This window comes from Phaethon aethereus (genome assembly GCF_964289735.1).
Source record: "Phaethon aethereus genome assembly, chromosome: 14".
Lineage (NCBI taxonomy): Eukaryota > Metazoa > Chordata > Aves > Phaethontiformes > Phaethontidae > Phaethon > Phaethon aethereus.
Genome location: NC_138590.1, coordinates 18,720,744 through 18,744,070, shown reverse-complemented (window position 1 = coordinate 18,744,070; position 23,327 = coordinate 18,720,744). Strand labels below are relative to the sequence as shown.

Sequence of the window (23,327 nt, the reverse complement as noted above, 5' to 3'; positions counted from 1 at the left end):
AACTACGTGTGCAATGTCACTAAGGGCACTGTCTTGCCAGGTGCATTTTAAAACCTACTTTTCCTTCGCTGCCGCACACAGGGACTGCAGTGACTGGCAGATGTACTCATTTCATGTTGCTATTGGTTTCCGAAATCATTATTTAGATTTTCAGCAACATCCTCACTCCTTCTATGAGACATTCAGATCCACAGAGGAGTTTAAGTCATTGATTTCAAATGCTCTTGATGGAAATGCTTAAAAGGGAAGAGAGAGGCCTAACAAGAGTTCCTCTGTTTTAAATAGTGTTAAATCATTGAATCACCTCACATATTGTATGTGCTCCTAAATTTCTAACCTTCAAATAATTTCTACAGGAGTGAATAAGCTCCATGTGGAGCTGCAGAGACTGGCTCTGTGCAATCAGGCTTAGCAACCACGCTAGTCCATTAAAAAAAAAAAAGCATCTTAAACACTTCTTTCTCTGGAACTCAGGCATCTCCAAATAAAAGTGGAGATCTGGTATTTGGACTCTGTGTTCCAGTTAAGTTCTTACAAAAGAAACCCCCAGCTTCTCAAAGGCTGAACAAAGTTAGGGATGCTTTAGCAGACTGCAAAATAGTATTAACAACTAGTGGTTAAACATTTGAGGAAAGAGAATGTGTTAGCCAGTTCAACTGCAGGTGTCAATGAATTCTATAAATGAAGTTTGCTCTTGTAAAATAATTAAGTTTTACAAGTCTATGAAAAGACTGTTTTGCTCATATCTTGCTTGTGAAAAGATCATTAAGACTTAAGACACCAAGATCACAGGTCGGTTGAGAACTCGTAAAGCCAGCAAGCCTTACAGTATCTTTCCAATGTGGGCAAAAAACTATGAGGTGTCACATGCTCATGTTGCTCAAATTATGTGCCAGTTTCTCTTTCTCTGTCACTGGTTTTGCTTGTGGTGCCATACCATTTCTACCAAAAAAGGACAATAAAACCTCATGAAAATCCCTACTAGCATGATCTTTTCAGAAGGTAAGAAGGGAACTCCTAAAAGACAGACTGAAAACTGTTTTCCATAATGCCTGCACCAGCAGAAATGTTCTTCCATCTTGTTACAACGTCCTTTGGCTCAGAGTTAAACAAGAGACAAAAACCCTTCAGTCTGTCTGAAGGTATCTATTAATATCATGCAAGAACTGCATTAAGAAGAATTAAGACATGAAAAAGATGGATTCATTCTGGACTCTTAGTGTCCTTTGAGTTTTGTAAAGATGAAAATTCTGGGAGAACAGAGCTCAAAGCAATAAATTTCCATCATTCTCCCATCTCCTCCATTAAAGCTCCCTCACCAAAAGCCCCACAGGCATCTTACCGAAAGGGCACAACTCCATCGGCATCTCCGCCTTCAGCTACATGAGCTAAATATTACCCGCAACAGAAACAAGCTTCCTGCTTCCATGTGCTGCTTTACTTCCCAAGCCTTTCCTTCCCTTTCTCTGTCACTCTGCCTTCTGCTAAGAGCCTGGCTTACACTCACCAGGTCTTCTTCTTGCTACAATGCAATGAGAATGCAAAAGCCCTGCCCCAAAAACCCTGCTGGCATACGTTAGAGTCAGGTTGTGTATGGCAGATATACTCATGTTTCTTAAGCAACATGCTTATAAGTATGCAGCACACAAACTACACCTTTCCCCCTTTTTTATGCCTTTCTTTTTATGTATATTTGCCTTGTTTCTTCTCCAAGAACTGCACTTTAAACAGCTGTGACACTATCCCCGAGCCATCACAACCAACTTTTCCCCCAGCACTGTCAAAACCAGGAACCCTCCCTATAAAAGTTAGTATTAGAGGGAGAGGGAGTTAAGGTTATTGATTAAATTAAATCTTTACTAACTTAAAATTTAGATGCCTTGGTTTTGCCTTTACTGGCTTTTATTATGAAGTTTAAGATCAGTTGTTGTCACAATAGCTGGTAGCTCAACTTTGAAAATCAAACTGGGATGATCTGGTCTTATCAGGTAAAAACATATTTTCATAGCTACTTCTGACTGTCTGTATCAGGTATCTTAAAATCCTACTGAGGAAGCACTTCCTTCACGAAGCAAAATTTTCAGTCACCAGGAGCAGAGAAACCTCTTTTTATACCTTACCCCTGCAAAAGAGTGGTCAGAGCTGCTGCCTGGACAGCGTGACCTGGTATCCGGGGCTTAGAAAGGAATTTAGACAGTCCTTAGATGAAAATATCAGTATATGTTTACTATTGCATTTTGTGCTGAAAATACCATTCATGCAAATCACACTTTATCAGGTGATTTTCTGAGTCAGTATGGTTATTCCCAGGTTGATTGCACTAGCAAGTACTTTGCTGCATCAGTAAACTCCTGCACATGTTGTCAGACCATTTTTCAAACTGATCATGGGAAAAGCCCATCCTTATTTTTCTTACTACCTGAAGGGGACCATCCCAGCACATCACTGGGGAAGGCAATGCTAAACCCCCCAAAAGGATGCAGAATGAATTAGAGACGTGCATAATTATACAAACATTTGCAGGACTATGTAACAACAAACAGCAGCAACTAATCCCACAAAATCCTCTGAGAGAATAGGAAGATTTTTCACTCTATGAAACCTGATAATGAAAAAACAAGTCCCAGATGCTCCACCAGATGAAATCATCTTGTTTGAAAGTTTATAATTATATATGTTAAATGCATCGGTCCACTTTCAAGATTAGTGATAATGATCTTAAGTTTTTAATAGAGCCCTTCATCCCCAGGGATTTGACATGAGCTTACATAGGCACTTCAGCATTGCTGCAGCTACCTCTGGCTTGAGATGTGGCAGCTGTTTAATATCACTGCATATGCTGTAAACAACAGACTGTAGTACGGAATAAATAAAGGATATTTGTCAGAGGAAGGAGGTTACAGAAAAGCCTCCCTCAACCTTTCACTTTTCTATAAAATAGCTCAAGGACAGAAAAATATGACCTGCACCTCTGGAAGGCAGGAGAACCACAGGGACCTAGAGCACTTTATATCCGTTGGGAAGCATAGGCTTCATTTGAGAAAAGACATGAAATTGCAGCTGGCCAGACCCAGCGCAAGGACCATGCAGCTGACCAGAGCCCCCAGCCTCTGTTGAGTGTGCGGCAGTGCTCTGACCAGTATAAGAGCTTTGCCCCCAGAGAGGTTTGGACTTTGCACAAGTTCAAATTGGCTGAACACAAACCCAATGCCGTGGCAACAACCTGACAAAAGTCCCCACCTTTTGACCATGCTGGCCTTCACTTCCAAGAGAAGGACTGTGATCAGAGAAGTTACTGTAGACCAAAAGAACTGTCATTAATGTCTTCAAGAAGGCTGCATGAATATTTGATCAACATGTCTGACCAGGGAAAAAATCAAAAGGCCCTATCCATAGGATGTCATAAGTTAAATATTTATGTTATCCCATAGCAACTTGAAAGGTGGAAAGACCACACAGCTATGGGCTCTACAACAGGACAGTGCAGACCATATGCTGCCCATGAGCTACAAACCCTGTGTATCTACCTAAAACCCTCTTAGTACCAATGCTCTCACCACCATTCACTGCTCAGGTCAGAGCTGCACCATGGCAAATCCACATGCCCTTGATGGCCTGTGCAGTCCTCTAAATATGGGCTCATTTCTTCGTCTTTTGGGCACAGCCTTGCAGAGTCATGAAAGGACAGTTCAATAAATCCAGAGTCGTGCTGATGTCGGACACATGAAATGCAATCTATGCCACTGTGGCATGAATGGAAGAGAAAGATCAGCCCCAGTCCCTCAAGAAACACTCTTCAAACTGACCTTGAACTATAATTTACAAACAAGACCTTCGTTTTCTGCTCTCAAGTGTAGCCCCTGAGCTTTTCTCACAGGTAACCAGAGATGGTGGAAGAGAAGCTATTTAACCTCTTGGTCTTTTAAATCATGAACAGTCAGCAGAAAGTAATGACACAGAGAAAAGCTAGCAAGTCATTACTGGAGATATGGTATGAAATAAGGTACAAGTGAAAGAGGAAACCTTCCAATTGATTTTAATAGGTTTTGAATTAAGCTCTTCACATTGGAGATCAGACCTTAAGAGATACACAGTCTAGCAGACCCAATTTCACACTACAGATGTTATTACCAAGTCACAACAAAAAAACTTGGTAGTAAAGGGCATGCCTGAATGCTGTGATTGAGGTACAAAAGCGGGAGGAGGTATTGCAGTTTTTTAGTTCTGCATCCTTCACTTTATTCGTTCCTATAAAGATAAGCTCAAGCCACAGAAATTTTTGAGAGGCTTTGACCTTCCTTAGACACCTGCAAGTCTTCATACACTTTCCTAAGAACTACTCCCAGAAAAATATGCTTTAACTTGCTGTTAACGCTCTGGTCTGAAGGCTTAGCATGGCATACAGCCACTCTTTCCTCATCACACAGTTTGAGGCCAAACTAATCAATAACAGGTTGTTAATGCCAATGAATTCAAACAAGCAGTTTGTTTTTAAAATGAAAAGTTACTGAAACAGAACTAAATATTGCCTAAATCAAATTAGCTGCAGCAGCAATAAATAATTAAAGCAATAAACTAGTTCAGAAATAGAGACCATAATTTAATTAATTTTACCACCAGGTATAGAAATATCAATACCGCAGTGAGAGATGGAGCATACAGGAAAGCTGGGAGCTAAGGTGCTTTTGCATCCACAACCACACACAACCAGCACAATAGCAAAATGATTGTATATATATAAAAAAATCAAATCCTAGCAGTAATAGAGTACTTTGAAAGAATAAGTAGCTGTTGAGAGCCAGGTAACTGGCTCAAGCAGGGAGACACTGTGTACATGAAATACATTTTGCAAAGCTGAGGGAGAGATAGGAAGGACAGAGCAGGACGAGTTATTTGAGGTAAAAGCATCACAAGCTCTAGATAAGGAGCTGTGCTCATGATCTATTCCTGCCCATGCCGCCGCATGCCCTTTCCCGCGTTCCCCATGACCACGGTCAAATCTGTAAAGGCTTCAGTTTTCTCCCACCTCCTACAGGTAAGCAGCCAGGAGCAAAATCTTGCACAGTTAGTACTGAAAATGTTCTGAGCATGTGGCTTTCTGCCATGTCTTCCTGGCTCAAGCATTACTATAGTCACACTAGATGCAGACACACATGCAGGCTCCTACACCCAGAGGATTTGGGGTCCTTTGGTTTAACTGAATGGAAGAGCACAGACGGTCATGAAGTGATAGCTTTCCTTCTGTCTGGATCTCCTATTCATTAAAAAAAAAGCAAGCATGCATATCCATGTTCTTCTTTCATGTCTCTGTATCACACGCACACATCTGCTTTTCCTTCAGATGAAACCAAAACCTTTGGGGATGAGTAAGATCTGTTGAAATAATGAAATACAAAACTGAAGAGATTTTGCAGGTGTCAGCTGTAGAGTATTGCCCCAGTACTATGGTATTAACAAAGCCGCCTTCTATTTAAAAGAGTTGCTACAAAATACCAGGGTAACAGTTACCTCGAGCTGTTGAAATGTTTTGTTTTTTTTTTTAAGGAAGAAAAGTGCAGACCTTGCAATCTCATCTCTCGCTCAATGTAAAGCACTGCCTTCCCCAGAGAGAGCTGTAAGAAGCTATTCTGCAGAGCTGTGTATCACAATGAGGTACAGAAGAAAGTCATTTGAGGCTGGTCTGTACCACAGAAACATCTATCAAAAATAATCCAGCACAGCTAAACAGAAAAGTCATACCAACTTTGACAGTGGAATTCTCCGCTAAAGATACTCCACCTCCAGCTCTTCGTTAAATACAGGGAGGGTGGCTGGAAGGGTGCACAATGGTATCTACCAGGCAGGAGGGTGCTGGTCCTGGGGGCACTGGCTGAGGTGCTGAATTTTGTCACTTTTTCTTTAAGCTTGCCCTTGATCCAACAGAGGATCTATAATATAAACACCACGAAGGTTTGTCTCTCAAACCTGGCTCAAGCCAAAAAACCAAACCAGGCACTTAATTATTCACGGCACACAACTACATCCTTCTGTATGTTCTGCATGATCCCTCCAGCCGTCAACAAAATGGGAGACAGAGCAGCTAAAGGCCAAATTTGCAAACACAGCCAGGCACACAACTCCCACCTCACCCCTCCGGCAGCAGCGGCACAGGCTGCGGGGGGAGCCAAGGCAGCTCCTCGAGTAGGTCTGGCCCACAGCAGTGCTGCGGGGTGGTGGGAAGGAGGCCATGTCTTCCCGGGGACTTTGGGGCAGGTTTCCCATGCAGAAGTGAGGCCGGCAATACCCTGCGGACTGGAGGACACAGCAATCTTTCAGCATTGAAGGGAGACCAACATCTGCCATGGCGTGCCGATGCTAAAATGCCCTGGGCTTCCCTTTACATTTGCTCTGACGAATGCACCTAAGGATGCCAGGCTTTTTTCTTTTGCAATAGTCAGAGTCCTTCAACAGGAAAACCACCTGCTCTGAATATGCACATAGGAGAAAGAGTGGAAAGCACCGATAAGCTCCAGCAGCTGCCCAGGAAATAACTTTTGCAGAGAACAAATCCATCTCCTAGGCTCTTGGCCTCCTGCAGTCACTGCTTCACCACCATGAATGACTAATTCAATCAAGACTCAGATCAGTAAGCCAGACTAGACCTGGGGCTTTTTCCTTTCAAAGCATTTGTTTCTCTTTCGTTCCACTCAATCCTCTCTCACACCCTTTCTAATTGCCACAGGACAGGAATTGTATCTCTCTAACCCTCCTGCATCTCCCATTGTGTTTCCCTCCCCAGCAGCAGGCAGGTGCCCTGGAAGCCTTTTCATTCTGCTCCTGCTCCCCTTTCCCAAGTGATGCCATTCAACTTTCCTTTACCTAATAAATTTACTTCCAGAGAAGAACGCCTTGAAGTTTCTTCTTAAGAGACTTGAAGAATCACTTTGCCCATCTGCACGTAATGCAGTGCTGCAGCGCAAGCACAGCAGGAACCAGAGCTTTTGAAGGGTCAGGCTCTGCAGAAGATGAAGTGCAGCTGAGGGCAGAGCCCGCAGTGAAGACCTCTCTGCTCCAGCCTGCGTCAGACCCAACACCTTCCAGCATCATTGACAGGTACAACACAAGGCCAGAAATAAACAGCCTCGCTTTTTCATTTTTGTTAGGTCCCCAAAGACCTAATGTCTGCATATAATTTTACATTTAATATCTGACAGTATCAGGCACACTTCAGTCTACAAATGGAGGAACTATGCCAGGGAGAGAAGCTCTGCTGGTTGAAAGATCAGAGCAGCATAGCAAATGATTGTCCTCACCTGGTCCCCCAAGTCCAGAGCTCCCCACAGGGCAGGGAACTTCTCTGGGCAAGCCCCGGTCCTGCCACTTGCATTTCCTTCTGCACATCCATCAGTCAACAACAAGAGTTTCTGTTGTCCTTCTGCACAACAACAGTCTTAGTGAGAGCCTGCCCAGCCCCTCCTGTTCCAGAAACCTCAATAAGAGGTATCTGTCCTGCAGATATTGCAAGGGATGCTGCTGAGGAATATTCAAACCCCACACATCGATGTCAGGCGAATTCTGATGCAACCACCACAATGGTCCCCAACCCATCAATAATTTTTGCAGCTTGCTGTAGCTGCGTTGATCTGTCACTGACCCATACGGTGTCATCTACTGAACCTGGGCAGAAATCGGCTGCCTGCCAGAGCAGTGTATCGCTGGCACACACACACAGAGTTTCTTTAACAACTTTATTTTAAAGATACCAAAATACTTCAACCACCCCACACAATGTTGCTAAGTTTACTTAGTGTTATCCTCATTTTGCACAGGAGAAAGGTTACTTGCTGTGATTAAGATAATACGGTGGCTTTTAGGGTAGAAACACAATAGTCAATAAAATTGAATATAAAACACTGAAATCCATCTGAGAACATGTATATAGTCAACATAAAGATACAAGGAATTCCTGTTAATTCATGTTATTTTCAAAATTTTGTGAATAGGAGATAAATTATTTCTAAATCTGAGAAACTCTGCTAGAGGTATTAGGCTTGTAATAGTCAAGATATATCTCAGGGCCTCCAAACCCATTTAGACCAAAGAATAGGGGTTACTTATTATTACAAGTCTGACTTGCCACAGTAAAGCAACTTATCGATAAAATAACTAACACAAATCCAGTAAATCCATACATTCAGCACAAGTAGTGCTGATACAGGACAAAGCATCGGAGCACCAGCATCACAGAGGAGCCAGCATCTCCTTGATGCCATTTCCAAAGTGGTGCCTGTTTTTCCACTTACCGATTGATATTACTTTCTTTTTAAACTTGCTTCACTGAAATCATGACAAAGGCACAAAATAGCAACTGGATGAGGTTTGCACACAGAGAAAGTAAGGCATACCAAATCACTCGGACTAATATACCTCCAGGAATCAATAGGATTTTTAACCACTCTCATAAATTTCTTCTTTGCTTCTGCTGCTGGAAGTACCAGAATAGATGGAGCCTCTCAGGCACCAAGAGCCTAATTCATGGTATTTTGCTTTGCTTCCGCAAAACCTTTCGAAAGACATGGTGTCATCAGCATGACTGAAGGAGTGATTATTACTTTTTAACTTCTTCTATCAGAATTAATTCTTATTAAACTCTGAACGAGTTCTCGGGACAAGAAACAAGTAAAGAATTGCAGCTGAAACACTTGCACTTGGGGCCAGCTGGCAGCGGGGGACAGCCTCGCTGCAGAAAAGAGAGGGGATCCACAAATGCAGTGTCACCCCCTGACAAACATATTCTGGTTTGACTATCTGCTCTGTGAATTTTCATTTCTAACAGCTAACCCTGGGCAAAATAATACCCCAGGCAGCAGCAGCCCCCACATGGCATCCTGCTTCATGCAACAGCACAAAGTCAGCAACGCTTATTACTCCTTACGCCACGTCGCACATAGACAGATGTCAACCCTGGCGCCTCGCTCAAGCATGGTATGAGCTTATCACTTGACCCTACAGGTGACGCTCACAGCAGGGTGTTCCTGTCCATGACAGAGCAAAAAGACTAAAAATCCAAAATATCAAGTCTAAATTCTAAAACAGAAAGTAAATAAAGTATGAACTAGAAAGACGCCACTCAGACTCCCCTGATGTCCCACCATTACAGTGTACTGTCAAAGCCTTCACTGCCAGATCGCTGTCTTATCCAAAGTCCTACAGTCAGTCAGCATCACATTAAACGCTCTCCATCAAAGTCATCCAAAAAGAAAAGATTAAAAAAGCCCTGACAGACAAGGGAGATAAGGATGGGACACCTGAAAGCCATTTTTATCAAAATAGCTGGCAAACACATATAATTAGATTTTGATAGCAAGTAAAAAGACTGTGTTTACAGTAACTTTAAAATCAGCAAATTCTGTTCAAGAATAAAGGGAGGGAATCCAGTATCTGACAATTGCCACCAATGTTCTAGACCCCACAAATAGCTCCTGTGCTCAGCAGCTTCCCTGGCTTCCTCCTATCTCAGTTGACCTAATAAAAGATATTACTTTTCCCTACAAACTTTGACTTTCATATTCTAATGCCTGAAAAATAACCAGCACAGAAAACAGATTTTTATCTGCATTTGAAAAAGAAAGTTTGTGTGTGCTCTCCACAGACTAACTGAATCTTGTTAAACAAAACCCAACCCTTTGACTTTAGAGAACTTTCCCAGCAGCTCATGGGTATATTTCTGGAAACTTAAGTTCTTTCTGCCATACAGCATGCCTCAAGGGAAATGTTGGTGGCATGAACAGTCTTTCCAATAATTAAAAAGAAATACTAGCATAGGTGGTAGTTGTAGAAAATAACATTTATTTTTACAGCAGCATGTGTAGCATCAAATGATGAGGAATTTGTTTCACTATGGATCTAGGAAATGCTTAGCTTCAACCCTGTTCATGAAGAAGCCAAATCTGAACTCCATCCCTTCTCACCAGAAATTTAAAAAACCCTTGCTATACTTAAATCAGCACAAGTCCCGGTTTTAATAACTATTAGCTCTATTAGTTGATCTTATTCTTGCTTATATAGACTTTAGCTGTAAGTAAAGCTACCAGGTGCCTCTACACGTTCCAGATAGGTGAGATAAAAACATCTAATTTGGGGTTTTTTTGGCTTGTTTGCTTGGTTCTTCAATTGCAAACTCAACAGAGCAGTTCTGACCAACTACCTTTAACCACTTGGTGATCTAAAGCCCTTGGAGCCACCAAGGACACACTTCCCCTTGCCCCAGCAGTGACTGGCCAGCACAGGTCAGTGGGGCTTCAGGAGACATTTCAGGGACCCACCACCTCCTCCTCAGAGCCCTTCCCAAAAGAGCAGATTTGCAAACAAAAGCTGTCTCCAAAGCTGCAGAGGAGAATTTTAAGCTAGCAAAGGAGTGTTTGTGCTAAGAAGAAGATTTAATGTCTAAATTAAATAAGTGCACTAAGCTTAGCTCCCACGGACAGAGCGGCTGGCTATTAATGGCTCTCCTGCTACAGCCGCCTCTCTCGGAGAGCGCCATGAACATGGGCCCCTTGCTGATCAGCAAAGGGGACGCGCACACGGAGCCATGCTCCCCCTCCACTCTCTCTTCCCTGCTTCCACTTAACTTCTTGAAAGGAATTGTGTTGCAGTTTTGACAGAAATCTTGTTGTCCCATGGGAATACACTAAAAGAATGAACAACGGGTTTGCTTTAAGGAAGGTCTGAGAATTATTGCTAGAAAACCACAACAGTAAAATGGAAACTCCACCATTAGAGTACTGAGTCAGTATTAGTTTCTCCACGCAAAGCAAAATAAGTTGGATACTTTCAATGATTTTCATCATGCTCCTATGTGGTGGGTTGACCCTGGCTGGTGGGCCAGGTGCCCAAAGCTGCTCTATCACACCTCCCTCAACAAAAAATAGAACAAAAGGCTGGTGGGTCGAGATAAGGACAGGGAGAAGCCGCTCAGCAATTACCGTCACGGGCAAAACAGACTCGACTTGGGGAAATTAGTTTAACATATTACCAGAGTAGGGTAATGAGAACTAAGACTAAATCTTAAAACACCTTCCCCCCACCCCTCCCTTCTTCCCGGGCTCAACTTCGCTCCCGAATTCTCTCCCTCCTCCCCCCAAGCGGCGCAGGGGGACAGGGAATGAGGGTTGTGGTCAGTTCATCACACCTTGTCTCTGCCACTCCTTCTTCCTCAGGGGGAGGACTCCTCACACCCTGCCCCTGCTCCAGCGTGGGGTCCCTCCCACGGGAGACCGTCCTCCACAGAGGATGTCCTACCTGCAGATCTTCTCCAGCATGAGTCCTTCCCGCGGGCTGCAGTTCTTCACCAACTGCTCCAGCCCGGGTCCCCCCACAGGTGACGTCCTTCAGGAACAGGCTGCTCCAGCCTGGCCCCCGCAGGGTCCCAGGTCCTGCCAGCAAACCTGCTCCAGCCGGGGCTCCTCTCTCTCCCCACGGGGCCACAGGCCCTGCCAGGAGCCGGCCCCAGCGCGGGCTGCCCACGGGGTCACGGCCTCCTTCGGGCATCCCCCTGCTCCGGCGTGGGGCCCTCCCCGGGTGCGGGTGCAGATCTGCTCCCCCGTGGAGCTCCATGGCTGCAGGGGCACAGCCGGCCTCCCCGGGGGCTTCCCCAGGGGCTGCTGGGGACCCTCTGCTCCGGTGCCCTCCTGCCCCGAGCTGGGGGCTGCAGGGCTGTTTCCACGCACTCTCACTCCTCTCTCCGGCTGCTGGTGTTGAGCAGGTTTTTTCCTCCCTTCTTAACTCCGTTCCCCCAGAGGCGCTACCCCCGCCGCTGACGGGCTCGGCCTTGGGCTCGGCCTTGGCCCCGGTGCGTCCATCTTGGAGCCGCGGGCACTGGCTCCACCGGCCATGGGGGAAGCTTCTGGCAGCTTCTCAGAGAAGCCACCCCTGCAGCCCCCGCTACCAAACCCTGGCCACGCAGACCCCATACATCCCATCATTAAATGAATACAATAAGATGCGTTTATGTTATGTCATTCCCACTATTCATTGCTGTGATATTACTGAAAATAATCCTTCAGGTTTCCCAGAGAAAAGCCATGGCAAAAGTCCATGTTTGTGCACAGGCATTCAGCAAGGCCAGCAGCGCTGCTCTCATGACAAGACCAGTCTCTCACGCTCCAGTGAGCAAAAATCATCTTATGAAATAATCACATTAGAGCTTCTGCCTGCTGGAAAGGCAGAGGGGTGAAAGAGAAGACAAAGCGCTGTAATTATTATTTCTATTTTAAAATACTGGAGGGGGCTCAGTTAAGGACGTCTGAAAGATGATGGGGACATCTAATCAGAGGGAATACAGCCCAGCTATAATAAACAAGCCCTGATGAACACACTTCCTTCGAAGGGAGAATTGCAATGCCTGATACACAGAGCAGCAAGGATTTGTTCTGGTGATATTATTTATGTTGGGTGAACATTAAGAGGTGGTAAAGAGTCATTTTCAGCATTGTCTCACATTCGAACAGAAATCTTTTTGAAGTTCACTCAGAGCCCAATTACTTCGCCAGCATCTCCACGCTTCTCAGGGACGCGTTAGGATGCTCCAGTGGTAATTGCCAACTGTGACTTACTGAAAATGCTCACTTAGCGATGCCCCTAATCCAGCTGACCTGTTTTGAATATATTTGGAGATGCTGTCCAAGTGTGAACCTCCAAATGTGGGAAGCATTTATTACATTTCCAAAAGGAAAAAAGAGGGCTTTCTGCTGTCTCTGCTCCTTTACTGCTACCTCCATGTGAGATTTCCCTCTAAGTAAGATGCCTCGTAGTACTGAGAAGCGGTCAGGGCTTCCAGGATAATTTAATGTACTTCAAAGGGCTTTGGCTTATTCCCCATGTTGCGCCTTACAGTGAAGAGTTGCTCCTTACTGGTTTTGAGACCAACAGACCACCATAAGTTGTGACAGTCCTATATCCAGCACACCTTTTGCAGCCCAGGATGGACGGTTCACCCTGTCACGATGGCAGAAACAACCCCATTTTTACAAGAATGGCACAAGAGTTCTCTCCAACTTTTCTGAGACTCTGGCTGCTCACTCCAGCTCTCAGCAGCAGGATCCCAGCACGCTGGTCCACCCAGCCCAAGCAGCGAGACCATGAGCTCTCCCGACAGACCCAACTCATGGGCTCATCCATTAATTTAGCTCAGTTATTGGCTGCTGTTGAGGTTCACCATTTAAAATGTTATTATAGTTAGGACAATATAGTTCTTAATTTATGAGGGTTTTCTATGGATCACATAGATTTTTCCTTGTTGAACAGTGCCAAGACAGAGCCCGGATCCTGACTCCTGCACGCTGGGTAAGTCCCATCAGCATCTTCCCCAGCTTAGGGTGCAGAAACAGTCACCTTGCACAATCGGCAGTACCCCTGCTCTAAATGCAACAACGCTCTGTTTTCACTAACTGTTGTTTTTCCATAAAAATGTCTCTGGCAATGGATCATCCCTCCTTGACATGGGTGCCAACAGAGTTGGATGTGTTGGTAACAGCTGAGAAGCCACATAGGGCTGCTTCCAATTTCTGGCCTCACTGACTCTATTCCCAAGGAATAAGGTTTGCCACAATGTTGATTCTGCTAAAAGCAGTTGATGAACTTCTGTATTTAATGGACAGTAAGAGTCAAAACCTAAATATGACTATTATGTAATTTAAGGAAAACTAATAATTTTGGGGGAAAAAAATGGGTAAAGAAGAAAGATTACTATGGAACACAAACCAGGAAACTTAGAAAGGACAATTTAAAAATCTAAGTTATTCTTTAAAAGACTGAAATATGAAAAGTAAAGAAAAAATTCCTATTATGGGCAATTCACATTATAGAATCTCAATGTGAGAAGCAAAACAAATAGAAGAAGGGGCATTGCATGCCATTGTCACCTCCTTTGCAGTTGCAATGAGAAACTAAATTGAAATCTTGTAAAAAGTGACATTTTGAAAAACTTCCAATTCTGCAGATGGAAAAGACGGCACTTTTTTTTCCTTGTACTTTTTATTTTCCAAGCAACAACATAGCTTTATGCTATTATCTGCCGGCTGCACAAGGTGGATTTCAGCTGTGGCCTTTCCACCAACGATTGCACGCAGCAAACCACAGGAACCTCAGGGAAACCTGATAACCTCAGAGCAGGACCGATGTGCCGAACAAATTTAAAAGCTTAAACTTATGCCTTTGGAAGGAACAGGCTTTGAAGTCTATAGGTCCGATACATCCAGAATCACTTTTTACACATACTAATTTCATTCTGGTAAAACATGTTACTAGATGAGTTTGATAATATCTGTCCAATAGTTTTACACTCAATTAGAAAAAGCAGCTGCGGTGAGATTCAGCCCTACTGAATATCACAATTTTGGGGCCACTTTAGCAGACAGCAATTAGAAGTTCAGCGGAAAGAAGGCGCATTTTAACCTCACCAAACCTGAAAGAGTAAAAGGAGTGATAAAAAGACATACCACCTATGAGGGAGAGGCAAGGATGGAAAGGAGAAGGAGACAGGGACAAGATACGAGGACCACTCTCATGCTACTTCATAAACACACATCATGCCCATCCTTCTGTTATTAGAGGTTTGGTGATTTGCATATATTCTTCAAAAGATCTCATCAAACACAACAAACAAGCAGCATGGCATGGATAAATAACTACTGCCTTGTGACAAACAAGGAAATATTTATGGAAGGCTATTAAACTCGGATTACTTATCTCAGACACTAGAGCAGTTGCAGAGTTGCCAATCAACTCTGCTGACTAAATACATATTTATAAACGCTTTAGCTATTTTATTTACCCCATGGACCAAAATGGCTTATTCATTCTGTTCTGGTTTTATTTTGGTCTATCAAGTACAGTAAACGTGCAGTTAGGTGCATAATAAAAAGTCCTTTAGAAAAGTAATTGCATTACCTTACATATAGTAGATTTTTCTTTCCCAAACAAGAACAACTAGACCATTTTACAGGCTCATAAGTTCTTATTAAAAAATATACTGACACACACTAATTACCGAGCTGAAGTCTTACTTGGAAATGTAAAGTCCAAAGGAAACATTTACAAACAAAGCAGAGCCCACTGGAAAAACATGAATTTTAATCAGAGTATTTGCTATGGCAGCAGCCAGGGACGTGGCTATGGCACCAACCACCTGAACGGTTTGTTCTCCACATCCTGCGGGGTTTGGGGAGAATTGGATGTGGAGGAAGATGAGGGACCCACAGGTCAGTACTGCAAGGACCACTGGAGCTTGCCCCAGCCGCTGCCCTGGCAAAGGGCGGCACCTCCAGGAGAAGACACCAGAGCACCTTAGAGCCTCCTCTACCGTAAACCACCATGCTCCAGCTGGGCTAAGGCAGGCTGACAGCTCAACACACTGCATCTGCCACAGGTAGAGGCCACGGCCACGTGATTATCAGTGCCTGAAATAAGAGAGCACAGAGAGGGTAATTTCTGTCTTTTTTCATCTCATATTTGGGCAGTGAGTTGAAGCTCTACAAATGTTAACCTAATTGCTCTGCCTTATGGTTAAAGCTCAGTTCAGGTAGAAATGACATATCGAAACCTAGTAAGTCTGTAATTAAAAATATTCCATGCTCTTACACATTAAGTAGACTAGCAGCACATTCAAAAAACGTGACTCAAAAACCTGATTGAGCCCAAGACCCTGGACTTTGGGTTTTCTGGCTCAAAGTCTGAGTTATTTATATTGCTAATTTCTGAGACATGCTGGATAAACTGACTTGTTGGAGGGTATTTGCATATTACATTATAGTGCCATTATCAAAAACATCTGCCTCCAGTTTTTTATTCAACCCTTACAGAGAAGTTTATTTTACAGCTGGTCTGAAAACTCAGGGTTTCCAGTGCATTTGCACCTCTCAATATCATGTGCAAGCAGCGTATGCTCTCTCCATACGAGAGAGGCTCCCACATCATGCAATGCTTTGCATAACAGTATTTCAGCAGAAGTGTGGCTGGACAGAAAAGTAGTATTTCATACAAATATCAATGCACCACCTGGAACAACAGCCAACATGACTTCAAATCTCACTTTGAATTTCAACCTGGCTGCTGCTAAGGATGCTTAAGTCTACAAAAGCCTGTTTGCCTGAAAATCTCTCCTTCTCTTATTCTTAAAGATAGGTTGTCTTACAAGGCCAGTGCAAACCAGTCCTGCTTTACTGCTCTGGGTCAGTTGGAGATAAGTGCTTTGCAGGGGCAAAGATGCAGCCAAGACAAGGTTGTAGGACAAAGTGGTATCTTCCAAAAGACTGCCCAGTTTAGCTCGAAAAAGTAGAGAAGTTTGTGGAGTCAAGGGATGTTAGGGAAGGGAAAAATGTTAAAGCAGTTACCTCTCAGGAGAAGACAGGTAATTGCCAGGCTGTGTAGTACAGAGACTACAGGGAGAAGTGAAAAAGAGGGAGAGACTGCCCTGTGAAATAAAACTAATCTCTCCATTAAGCCTTCATCAAAATTTGGCACTTGAGCTGGCGAGAAGGTCATCCATCTCAGGCAGCAGCTGGCAGCAGGTAGCACCACCAGCACAGCACCATGACCTGTTGAGACTGATCTCCCTGAAAGCATGGAGGATGCCCTTGGCATGCTACACTGGGGGACACGGGCATGGGGCAGCCACTGCCAGAAGTGCCCCAAGAGGCACAGCACTTGGCATGTTCCAGAAAAAACTTCTCCTTTTCACTCCAGGAAATATGCTCATGTATCTTCCAAAGTTTCTAAATAATGTGAACTGATGAGCAGGAGGAATTTACCTTCTAGGTTGGACACTACACGCTTCCTGCTGCCTCCCTCAACATGGCTGTATTTTTTTTTTGCATGCTTTTGACTTAAAATTTTTCCATAGCCTGAAGCAAAAAGTCTGTTCAGTAAACTCTGCCTTGCTGTTAACTGTTCCGAGAAGCTGGGTCGATGAAGTTGGCTTCGTGGAATGTATTTTGGTCACAAGCTTTAAGTCAGCAATTCACATGTGATGTAACTGGTTGTGAAAAACCCTAAATATCTCAAGTGATTCAAGTTTCCTAAGCACAAAGTAGTTCAAGGAGCCCTCTGGACCATGTTGCTGCAGGTCAGTGCAAGGTTTTGTGCCCCTTGTTATCTGCTGTAAGTGAGCATCACTGAGGGACAACTCCAGCATCTTCCACTACCCTGCAGTAGAGCTAACGGCAGTTTGACTTTTCTACATGTCTAGTTTTAGGATCTGATACTGCTCCGCAATATCTACCCATGGATCCTAATTACAAGCAATGCCGGCAATGGCAGCACGCTGCCTTTTTGGGTTTTGTCTTTTTTTTAGTAACTTCCCTTGGCATACCAAGAGATCATAAGTTTGACGGATCTCCAACTATGCCCCACATGTTCACATTAGGACCTGGGACTTCTCTAAAGGTGGGGCAAGGCTAAGTCGGGCTGCAGCAGGCAGCATGGCATGGCAGCCAGCTCCAGCAGCACAAAGCAGCTTATTCAGCTACCAAATCAGCACAGTTCATTCTGCTTTCACACGGAAAGAGATGCCTTCGGGTACATCCAGTCTCAGTGTTCTGCATTGGGGATACCTATTTATGCAGTATGATAGTATGGAATAATTATTTTGCATCTCCCTGTAAATCCTCAAAGTCTCATAGTTTTCTGGCTTATCTCCATCTTCTCCCTCTCCCCACGTAGTCTGGCCACTTCCCAAGCCTGCCTACAAGCTCCTTCCTCCAACTTGCTGCTGGTAACAGCTGCCTGGTTTCCTGCTGCTCAAGAAGTTTTTGCTTCAACTCCTTTGGGTCCATCAATCTGCTGCTCTAGCAAAGCCACATACTATTATATTTACTTACTAAACATTCATGCCCATTCTGCCATGAACAGAATTCATTCCTCCTCCTGCCCCAAAGTACTTAACTACAGAAACTGATGTATCAATTTACAAGAGCCTTAAGTCTGCAAAAACGTTCTGCTTCCCGCAGTGAGAGGGCAGAGCGTGCAGTGGGTTTCCAATGTCTGCTGGCAAAGCTGGGCTAAACCAGGGCTGCATTCACATTTTCAGAAGTAATCCATGTGAATGAACAAACAGTCATTCGGAAGCCAAACGTGACCATTAGGACCAGCACTGTTTGGTTTAGAAAACAGCTCAGAAACTTGCTGGCTGAGCTCCAATTTACTGCTCAGTGTTTGCAGCTACTCATCCTTGTCCGGAGTCCTATACACGTGTGCAATACCAACAGCTATAGTAAGACTGCCTAGAAGTATCCACATTACTGTTTAATTTACTACTGTGCCCAACACTGGCTAATGAGTTAATTATTTGGGGTTCTTCCCCCTCCACATGGTTTTTACTCCCCCTGTTAACTCCTGTCACTTAGAACCACAAAATATGCCAAGTTGTCTATCAGCAACGGTGCTTAATTATGTGGGAGTGAACAATTTCGCCCCTTCCTCCCTCTCCAGTTTGGGTTAGCCTGACTCTAAAATAAAATCCAAGCTAAAAAAAAAATGCCTTCGGCAGCTCCTTGAAAATATTTTTACCTTCATTATTTCCTACCTAATTCCCTGCTAACATTGCAAAACTAGGCATCCCCACTGCATCAGGTATTTGAAGAATGTTCAAGAGGGATGAGGTACAAAAAAAATGCTGAGGGACTGCAGTTTCTCAGACTTCGCAAAACAAGAGCTAAACATCAGATTAATATTCTGACCCAACTACCTATCCCCAGGTAACAGATTAGCATTCACTGACAACATATGCCCTGAAAAGCCAGAGACAATAAAAATTTCTGTGAAAACAAAGCAGCTAAGATGGACAAAGACACGAACCTCTGCTTGGAATAAAAACTGAGTAATTGTTAAAATCAGTATAAACGTGGAAAATATTCCTACTTGTGACCATACAAAACAGGTATTTTTAATGTAAAACCTGTCCTCTGAACTTCTCAGGCATGTCCTGAAGATACAGCTAGCATGTTTCTGAACATCCAACTCTATACGTACATTGCTTATACATACAGATATACATATTTACCCTATCATATAATCTAGATGTCACTGGGATTGCCCGACAACCGAAATCCTGGGGGTATAGCTGCTTCTAAAGAGCAACACACAGCTACTGATTTTTGGTAGGTTTTGACCAGGTCATAAGGAACAAAACTAAATTTCTTGGGCTCTAGCAATAGGAAAAGAACGACAGGATAGAAAATTAATAGGTGACTTACTACAAAAGTAATTACAGCTGATCACTTCATTGTGTTCATAAAGGGTTTGCGGAGAGAAATTTGCCATTCCTGCCAAGTTTTGAGCGCCTTTCACCTTCCATGGATAGGTGGAAATTTGAGATGTGCAAGAAGAACGAACGAAGCGAATAGAATTTCTAGAGGGCATTACTGGTTTATAGCCATGAGTCAGTTTTTCATCTAGGACATAAGAATTGATGTCAAGTGGCAAGTAATGAAATATTTCTTAAGCTGTTGGCAGCATCCTCTACCACTGCTAATTGATGCAGCCCCAGAGATTTTCAGTAAAACTACGGCAACTTGGGAAAGCTGAGGGTGTGTTCCATTCTATTGCTCCTCACTGTGATTAGGAAACACACTGTAACAATGAGGATTGTGTATCCTTAATAAATATAAATACAAACAGGATATCCACAGTACAGAACTTTTGAATACTTCAGAGATATTTCAGCCTTTCAGAGACATTTCAGCCTTTTAATTCAAAACAGATAGTTAAAGTTCCTATCTTCATGGTAGTGTGACGTCATCTAACTAAATCTGGAGTTGCATCTCATTTAATAAGATTATATGGACAAACAGAGTGGAAGCAATCTGCTTGAACATTTCCTTGGCTGAATGGTTTCAAAAGCGTCTTTTTGACACTAATTTGTTGAATGGATGATTGTGAGCAACATAAAAACAAATTAAAAGCTTTAAGTGCTTGGGCTAGATCCTCAGCTAGTAAAAAAAGCAAAGGTGGTCCATTAAATTCAGCATGGCTTTGCTTATTTCTATCTGCTGAAGATCTGGCTCTTTATGCTTAATGTGACTATACATGTGCTTGTGCTGAGGGTTACACCCAGCAGACACTTATTCTGGTACTGAGCATCCTTTAGCCCCACACTGCCAACAACAGCAGGAGCACTTAGCTCAAGAAGTTGCAGAATTAGTTCCTGTGTTCTTGCAAATAAATAGTTGGGAAAACCACTAGAGGCCCCATTCTGCTAGACATGGGGAATTTGATGGACATGAACATATATGGTGTTTACATACCTAAATGGTGTGATCTAATTTACAGCAACAGGTAAGTGTCACACATTCATCTACACTCATTAAGCAGTGAAAACTCCCCAATCTTTAAAATGAAGCCCAGCCAATGTCAAGCCAAATGCTTACAGGTGCTCCCTTCAGAGCTTGGTCCAGTGCTTCCTCCAATCTACCATGAACCCTTTAGTCTCCCAATTTTCTGCTGCATGCTATTCTCCATCCTTTTCACTAAATGCCTGTTGTGTCCGCCTGATTTGCACAAGCTGCTGCTTTTCCCAGCTCCCTACTCCAGTTTTGCTCCTCCCCATCTGCTCTCCTGCACTATTTCATTGTTCTGGGCAGCTAATGTAAATGTGCAGGTTAACATTTTTTCTCAGTTTCCCTTTCCTGTGCGCTAAGTGCATAGGAACCAGCAACAATGCTAACACCTAAAACCATATGTAAACATATGGAGTAAATAATGGAAAAGTATTTAGATTGAAATGGGAAAACAGAAGACTGGATAACTGAAAAAAGGTCTCACTTTCCCCCTGATTTTAGTTTAAAAGAGCAATATAAAGACATGGTATTGGAGTCCTGTGCTTCTTTAACACATGCTGGGTTTTCTCGAGTTTGTGGTTTTGGCCTTTTTTTTTTTTTTAAAGCTAGCAACAAAAAATCTGGCACCCCACACCCTATTCTGTTTTCCATTACATAAGCATAATGCAGATGGAAACCGCAGTGGATTGTACGCATGACCCACCGAGAGCAAAATTTCAACTTAATAAGTTTAAACTGAATTTAGGAAAATATACTTGCAGCTTCTAATCAACTACCAGTCTGAGGGTTTTTTGGGGTTAAAAGATCATTTTTAGTCAAAAAGGGTAATATCTGAACACCAGTTAGGCATCCCAGGAACAAAACAGTTCTGCAGCCATTTCTATTTAAATTCAGAAGGAAATCAGTCTTCATATATCACGGTGGAAAACGGTTGCCAGCTGCAGTCAGGGAAGCATCTCCCCTCCGTACCACAGCAATTAAAAGATCATGTAATTATAGTTGATCTAGCGCCCACGGAAGTCAAAGGAAAGCCATTCATCGACTGTAATGGGCTTTGGAGCAGCTTCAAAACTTCTCCAGCATATGTAGGTCCTGACACTTTGGAAACCAAAAGCCTCCCAGTTTGACTACACTCATCCACAGCTAAAAAAGTGTTTTCACATCTCATTCTTCCATCCAATATAAACACAAAACCCAGCACAACTGACCATCAACTGTCTATTAAATAGACTATTTGTTGAAGGAAATAAGTATGGCAAGTTAGTATTTACCCGTGGCCCATTTGACGACAATCAAGGCTTTGTGTCCTTTGAAAGAAAAGTGTCTGCTTTCAATCTAAAGGACTCAAACCTTCTGTCCAAGAAAAAGAAAAATTCTGAAAAGTGTAAGCCAGGATTGCCCCTCCTTTCACTAAAAGGCCTTTTTTAATTATCCTGGTCCATCCATGAGCATGGGATAATAAAAGCAGGCACACAGCAAGTTTGCTGCACCTCTCGCCTTTGTGGTGGTTTCTATTAGATATTTTTAAGTTTCAAAGTGTTTCAGCTGGATTTTTTCTGGTTTTCAACAGAAAGCCAAATCTTCCACGAAGGGAAGGCAACAAGCATAACCCCCCCACACCCTCAAACATTTTCCAATCATCTAATTTCCTCAGATAAAAATCATTATCCGCAAAAATTACCACTGTAGGAAAAAAGGCCTGAATCTTAAAGTCATATTATACCATATCACAAAATTTATAATAAATCCTTTCACATGCATAACAGCCTTTTCAACCCTCTTTTTTTTTCCTAGCACCGAGTGATAGCTGCTCTGCACACACACTTAAATACTGAACAGGTTTCTGAAAGAGGCTTTTGTTCAATTATTTTATAGGCACTATCAAGGACAGACTCCAGAGCAGAAGACACTTAATCATTGCTGAATATCCCCAGGTAGCTCTGCAAATCCACAGGGTTTTGTGACCAAGATGTATTTACCATATTTGTTAGCATTTTCTTCATGACTTCTGAGGAGTTTACAGTTCTCCAGACATACTTGATTATTCACAGATTGTGTTGCTGGGCATAAACCCAATTACTATAGACCTTAACTCCCCAACTACCATTACCTTCTCTCCACTCCATCCATGGATCTAAGAAGACTTCTGACAGAGAAGTTCATTATATTCAATTTCTTAAAAAAAAGTATGGTTTCACCCTCCAAATGAAAGCCAAGTCTTACCTGACCTGTGAAGGCAATGAGAAATTAGTCTGAGCCTGGAAATTTGGTGTTTAGAGGCCTTGATCTCAAAACCCAGTTATTGCTCTAAAGTAACATTTTCCAAGCACACATGTGATCTATAAACTCAGTCCTGATTTCAGCAATTGCTATATTTATGTTCTTGTAAGTGTTGGTTACTTTCACTGGGAAGTAAACTTTGGAGTCCCAAATCATATCTGAAACAGAACTTCCACAAAATTTTATTAAGTCATTTTCACAAGATTTGATTCAGTCTACATGTCTATGATGAACTGCAACACAAACTCTATAGCTAGAGCATGACTGAAACGTCTCCACATCCAGGATGCCAAGATGCTCTTCTGCATCCCAAAGGAACCTTGAACCATCCAAGAGCCCTCCTCAGTCTGAGATCAAAGGAAGTCCAATAAAACTGGATTTCTTCATGAAGAGTTGCAGAAGTTTGATCACACACACATATACTGGAAACCTGAGCTAAACAGATTTTGCCTTTAGCAACAGCCATATATTTATTTTATTCAAAACTCTGATGCCTCAGCCTCACAGCCAAAAAAAACTGCAAAATGAGATTATTTGCCCAGATGAAAGATCATCCTTGGACCTGACCTTTTTCACTTATGTAGTAAAACAGTGGTAGTTACAAATCTTCCCAATATACAGGATGCCTGAAGCAATTAAAGCTGTTGTAACAAAACAGGGGAATGGATTGATCTGGTGAAGAGGACAGTGTCAGTCGCTTCACATTATACGGAGAAAGATGAGGCAAGCAACTCC

At 43.0% G+C, this 23,327-nt stretch overlaps 1 protein-coding gene across 1 annotated transcript in view; it reads right to left on the bottom strand.

Moving 5' to 3' along the window:
- The window catches only part of FSTL4 (follistatin like 4), a gene marked incomplete at its 5' end in the record, with an annotated part of 234,488 nt that overhangs the window by 195,728 nt on the left and 15,433 nt on the right, over nt 1–23,327 (bottom strand). The window lies entirely within an intron of this gene.